This window comes from Bombina bombina, chromosome 1, assembly GCF_027579735.1.
Source record: "Bombina bombina isolate aBomBom1 chromosome 1, aBomBom1.pri, whole genome shotgun sequence".
Lineage (NCBI taxonomy): Eukaryota > Metazoa > Chordata > Amphibia > Anura > Bombinatoridae > Bombina > Bombina bombina.
The window spans coordinates 336,491,813-336,498,274 of NC_069499.1; the positions used below are offsets into that span (position 1 = coordinate 336,491,813).

The 6,462-nt window shown below is 37.9% G+C and overlaps 1 long non-coding RNA gene across 1 annotated transcript in view; it reads left to right on the forward strand.

Annotated features, from left to right (window-relative positions):
* Positions 1 to 6,369: 6,369 nt before the first annotated feature.
* Positions 6,370 to 6,462, forward strand: part of LOC128645266 (uncharacterized) — a 773-nt gene continuing 680 nt past the window's right edge. The window contains exon 1 of the long non-coding RNA XR_008400093.1: positions 6,370 to 6,462. This exon is cut by the window's right edge and continues 108 nt beyond it. This is a non-coding gene — a long non-coding RNA (uncharacterized LOC128645266).

Sequence of the window (6,462 nt, forward strand, 5' to 3'; positions counted from 1 at the left end):
TAGTTATTAAATAGTTAATAACTATTTAATAACTATTGTACCTAGTTAAAATAAATACAAAGTTGCCTGTAAAATAAATATAAATCCTAAGATAGCTACAATGTAATTATTAATTACATTGTAGCTATCTTAGGGTTTATTTTACAGGTAAGTATTTAGTTTTAAATAGGAATAATTTAATTAATGATAGTGTAGTGTTAGGTGTAATTGTAACTTAGGTTAGTTTTTATTTTACAGGTAAATTTGTCTTTATTTTATCTAGGTAGCTATTAAATAGTTAATAACTATTTAATAGCTATTGTACCTAGTTTAAATACATTTAAATTTGCCTGTAAAATAAAAATAAATCCTAAAATAGCTACAATATAATTATTAGTAATATTGTAGCTATATTAGGGTTTATTTTATAGGTAAGTATTTAGTTTTAAATAGGAATAATTAATTTAATAAGAGTAATATTTATTTAGATTTATTTAATTAATATTTAAGTTAGGGAGGTGTTAGGGTTAGTGTTAGACTTAGGATTTAGGAGTTAATAATCTTATTATAGGTTGGGGCGGTATAGGGGGGCAGGATAGGAGTTAATAACTTTATTATAGGTTGCGGCGGTGTAGGGGGGCAGGATAGGGGTTATAAAGGTATTATGTAGGTGGCAGCGAGGTCTGGGAGCGGCGGTTTAGGGGTTAATATAATTATTATAGTTGCGGCGGTGTCCGGGAGCGGCAGTTTAGGGGTTAATAAGTTTATTAGAGTGGCGGTGGGCTCCGGGAGCGGCGGTTTAGGGGTTAATAAGTTTATTAGAGTGGCGGTGGGCTCAGGGAGCGGCGGTTTAGGGGTTAAAATGTTTAATATAGGTGGCGGCGGTATAGGGGGGCAGATTAGGGGTGTTTAGACTCGGGGTACATGTTAGGTGCAGACATCTCCCATAGGAATCAATGGGATGTCAGGCAGCAGCGAACATGAGCTTTCACTATGGTCAGGCTCCCATTGATTCCTATGGGATCCGCCGCCTCCAGGGCGGCGGATTGAAAACCAGGTACGCTGGGCTGGAAAAGTGCCGAGCGTACCTGGTAGTCATTTGATAACTTCCAAAAGTAGTAAGATTGTGCCGAACTTGCGTTCGGCACATCTGGAGTGACGTAAGAATCGATCTGTCGGACTGAGTCCGGCGGATCGTAGCTTACGTCACAAAATTCTACTTTTGCTGGTGTGTAGGGCTTGATAACTTAGGCGAATCAGCCTCGCCACAAATACACTGCGGAATTCCAGCATATTTGAGGTTGACGGCTTGATAACTAGAGGCCTTTTTCTCAGAGGCAGCGCTAATAGGAGGCATAGCATGGCGGATCCTAGAGTCTGTGTTAAAGGAGAAGGTTCTTTAGTGCAGGCTCTGGGATCCACCACGCTAAGGCTCCTATTAGTGCAGCCCTGGGCTCTGTGAAAAAGGGTTGGGATTAGCGCAGCTCCCCAGTATGCTATAGGCAAGTATAAAACAGTACGCTATAGGTAAGTATAAAACTACGTGTGACACTTTTTTTCCTGAAGTAAAACATAATTTATGTAAGAATTTACCTGATAAATTCATTTCTTTCATATTGGCAAGAGTCCATGAGCCAGTGACGCATGGGATATACAATCCTACCAGGAGGGGCAAAGTTTCCCAAACCTCAAAATGCCTATAAATACAACCCTCACCACACCACAATTCAGTTTAACGAATAGCCAAGTAGTGGGGTGATAAAGAAAGGAGTTAAAAGCATCAACAAAGGAATTTGGGAATAATTGTGCTGTATACAAAAAAATCATAACCACCATAAAAAAGGGTGGGCCTCATGGACTCTTGCCAATATGAAAGAAATTAATTTATCAGGTAAATTCTTACATAAATTATGTTTTCTTTCATGTAATTGGCAAGAGTCCATGAGCTAGTGACATATGGGATATCAATACCCAAGATGTGGAACTCCACACAAGAGTCACTAGAGAGGGATGGATAAAAATAAACAACAGCCATAAACCGCTGAAAAAATAATCCACAACCCAAAATATAAGTTTATTCTTTAAATGACAAGAAAAACTTAAAACATCAGCAGAAGAATCAAACTGAAACAGCTGCCTGAAGAACTTTTCTACCAAAAACTGCTTCTGAAGAAGCAAATACATCAAAACGGTAGAATTTAGTAAATGTATGTAAAGAAGACTAAGTTGCCGCTCTGCAAATTTGATCAACTGAAGCTTCATTCTCAAAAGCCCACAAAGTGGAGACTGATCTAGTAGAATGAGCTGTAATTCTCTGAGGCGGGGCTTGACCCGACTCTAAATAACTTGATGAATCAAAAGCTTTAACCAAGAAGCCAAGGAAATATCAGAAGCCTTCTGACCTTTCCTAGGACCAGAAAATATAACAAATAGACTAGAAGTCTTCCTGAAATCTTTAGTAGCTTCAACATAATATTTCAAAGTTCTTACCACATCCAAAGAATGTAAGGATCCGAGATACTTATTTCAAAGCTTGGAGACTGTGAGTCCCACCCTGATGATTGACATATGCCACAGTTGTGATATTGTCTGTCTGAAAACAAATGAACGGCTCTCTCTTCAACAGAGGCCAAAACTGAAGAGCTCTGAGAATTGCACAGAGTTCTAAAATATTGATTGGTAATCTCGCCTCTTGAGAATTCCAAACCCCTTGTGCTGTCAGAGATCCCAAAACAGCTCCCCAACCTGAAAGACTTGCATCTGTAGTGATCACAGTCCAGGTTGGCCGAACAAAAGAGGCCCCTTGAACTAAACGCTGATTATTTAACCACCACGTCAGAGAGTGTCGAACATTGGGATTTAAGGATATTAATTGTGATATCTTTGTATAATCCCTGCACCATTGATTCAGCATACAAAGCTGGAGAGTTCTCATGTGAAAACGAGCAAAAGGAATCGCGTCCGATGCTGCAGTCATGAGGCCTAAAACTTCCATGCACATAGCCACTGAAGGGAATAACTGAGACTGAAGGTGCCGACAGGCTGCAACCAATTTCAAACGTCTCTTGTCTGTTAGAGACAGAGTCATGGACACTGAATCTATCTGGAAACCTAAAAAGGTGACCCTTGTCTGAGGAATCAAGAAACTTTTTGGTAAATTGATCCTCCAACCATGTTTTCGAAGAAACAACACTAGTTGATTCATGTGAGATTCTGCAGAACGTAAAGACTGAGCTAGTACCATGATATCGTCCAAATAAGGAAACACCGCAATACCCTGCTCTCTGGTTATTGGAGCTGTTATTGGAGCTGTTGCTAGGCCAAATGGAAGAGCAACAAATTGGTAATGCTTGTCTAGAAAAGAGAATCTCAGGAACTGATAATGATCTGGATGAATCGGAATATGAAGGTATGCATCCTGCAAGTCTATTGTGGACAAATAATGTCCTTGCTGAATAAAAGGCAGAATAGTCCTTATAGTCACCATCTTGAAAGTTGGTACTTTTACATAACGATTCAAAATTTTCAGATCCAGAACTGGTCTGAATGAATTTTCCTTCTTTGGGACAATGAATAGATTTGAATAAAACCCCAGACCTTGTTCCTGAAAAGGAACTGGCATGATTACCCCTGAAAACTCCAGGTCTGAAACACATTTCAGGAAAGCCTGAGCTTTTACTGGATTTGCTGGGATACGTGAGAGAAAAACATCTTCTCAAAGGAGATCTTACTCTGAATCCTATTCGATACCCCTGAGAGACAATGCTCTGAATCCATTGATTTTGGACATAATTTATCCAAACATCCTTGAAAAACCTTAATCTGCCCCCTACCAGATGGGCTGGAATGAGGTCCGCACCTTCATGCGGACTTAGGGGCTGACTTTGGTTTCTTAAATGGCTTGGATTTATTCCAATTTGAGGAAGGCTTCCAATTGGAAACAGATTCCTTGGGGGAAGGATTAGATTTTTGTTCCTTATTTTGTCCAAAGGAACGAAAACAGTTAGAAGCCTTAGATTTACCCTTAGGTTTTTTATCCTGAGGCAAAAAAACTCCCTTTCCCCCAGTAACAGTTGAAATAATAGAATCCAACTGAGAACCAAATAAATTATTACCTTGGAAAGAAAGAGATAGTAATCTAGACTTAGATGTCATATCAGCATTCCAAGATTTAAGCCACAAAGCTCTTCTAGCCAAAATAGCTAAAGACATGGATCTAACCAAAAAGTTGAAGCAGCGCAACATCAGCCAAAGAAATTGCAGGCCTTAGAAGATGACCTGAATATAAATAGGCTTTCCTTAGATAAGATTCAAGTTTCCTATCTAAAGGATCTTTAAAAGAAGTTCTGTCTTCCATAGGAATAGCGGTACGTTTAGCAAGAGTAGAGATAGCCCCATCAACTTTGGGGATCTTTTCCCAAAACTCTATTGAAATTGCTGGCAAAAGATACAATTTTTTAAACTTTGAAGAAGGAATAAAAGAAGTACCCGGCTTATTCCATTCCTTAGAAATCATATCAGAAATAGCATCAGGAATAGGAAAAACCTCTGGAGTAACCACAGGAGGTTTAAAAACAGTATTTAAACGTTTACTAGTTTTAACGTCAAGAGGACTAGCTTCCTCAATATCCAAAGTAATTAACACTTCTTTTAACAAAGAACGAATATACTCCATTTTAAATAAATAAATAGATTTGTCAGTGTCAATATCTGAGGAAGGATCTTCTGAATCAGATAGATCCTCATCAGAGGAGGATAAATCATTATGTTGTCGGTCATTTGAAATTTCATCAACTTTATGAGAAGTTTTAAAAGACCTTTTACGTTTATTAGAAGGCGGAAATGCAGACAAAGACTTCTGAATTCAGTACTATTACTGATGGACACATTATCTGCATGTAAAAGTTGATCATGACAACTATTACAAATGACATTTGGAGATAAAATTTCCACAATCTTACAACAAATGCACTTAGCTTTGGTAGAACTGATGTCAGCAGCAAAGTTCCAACAGATACTTCTGAGACAGGATCAGATTGAGACATCTTGCAAAATGTAAAAGAAAAAACAACATATAAAGCAAAATTATCAATTTCCTTATATGACAGTTTCAGAAATGGGAAAAAATGCAAAAAGCATAGCCCTCTGACAGAGAAAGGCAAGAGGCAAAAAGCAATGGGGTATACAATTAATGAAAAATTTAATCGCCAAGTATGGCGCACAACGTAACTGAAATTTTTTTGGCGCCAACAACATACAGAAATGACACACTCGAAACGATACAACCATGTGTAAAGACTCGGCGTCAACTATGACGCCGGAAGTGACGAACTTACGTTAACGAACGTACTTTCACGCAAAAGTCTAGCATTTGGCGTACCCGCTGGCCTAATACTGCCCGCAATCTGCAAGAAAAATGCAAGAAAAATTTAGTCAATTTTGAAAAAAGACTAAACCCCAGGTAAGAAAAAATATTTCTTAAAATGTTTATTTTCCCCAAATATGAAACTGATAGTCTGCACAAGGAAATACATGAACCTGACTCATGGCAAATATAAGTACAATACATATATTTAGAACTTTATATAAATGCATAAAGTGCCAAACCATAGCTGGGGTGTCTTAAGTAATAAAAAACATACTTACCGAAAGACACCCATCCACATAAAGCAGATAGCCAAACCAGTACTGAAACAGTTATCAGTAGAGGTAATGGTATATGAGAGTATATCGTCGATCTGAAAAGGGAGGTAGGAGATGAATCTCTACGACCGATAACAGAGAACCTATGAAATAGATCCCCATTAGGAAGACCATTGCATTCAATAGGTGATACTCTCTTCACTTCCCTCTGACATTCGCTGTACTCTGAGAGGAATCGGGCTTAAAAATGCTGAGAAGCGCATATCAAAGTAGAAATCTTAGCACAAACTTACTTCACCACCTCCATAGGAGGCAAAGTTTGTAAAACTGAATTGTGGGTGTGGTGAGGGGTGTATTTATAGGCATTTTGAGGTTTGGGAAATTTTGCCTGGTAGGATTGTATATCCCTTACATCACTAGCTCATGGACTCTTGCCAATTACATGAAAGAAAGGAACATTTACATTTTTTTTAATGAAAAATGAATGTAAATGTTACTGAATATTCAGTAATTAGTTTTAAACTAAATGAATACCGTATAGAACTGCAGACGCATATTCTGAAAAAACTATTTTTTCTGAATATTATTTCCGAATGATTTGTCTGAATGTTTTTGAGAAACTAATTGGTTAAATTCTAGTACAAATACACACCCTTCTAGCTAGTTCCAATTTTCAAATACTGCTAGAATTCTCACTTTTTACAACCTGTTGTACAAGTTTCTCTCTATATGTGGGGTTTACTTAAAAAAACTACTTTCCATGCTGGGATCCTCTTCTAGAGAATTCTGAATGTGCTCTCCTGTGAATTAAAGGCATATGGACATCTGATTGACTGAGTG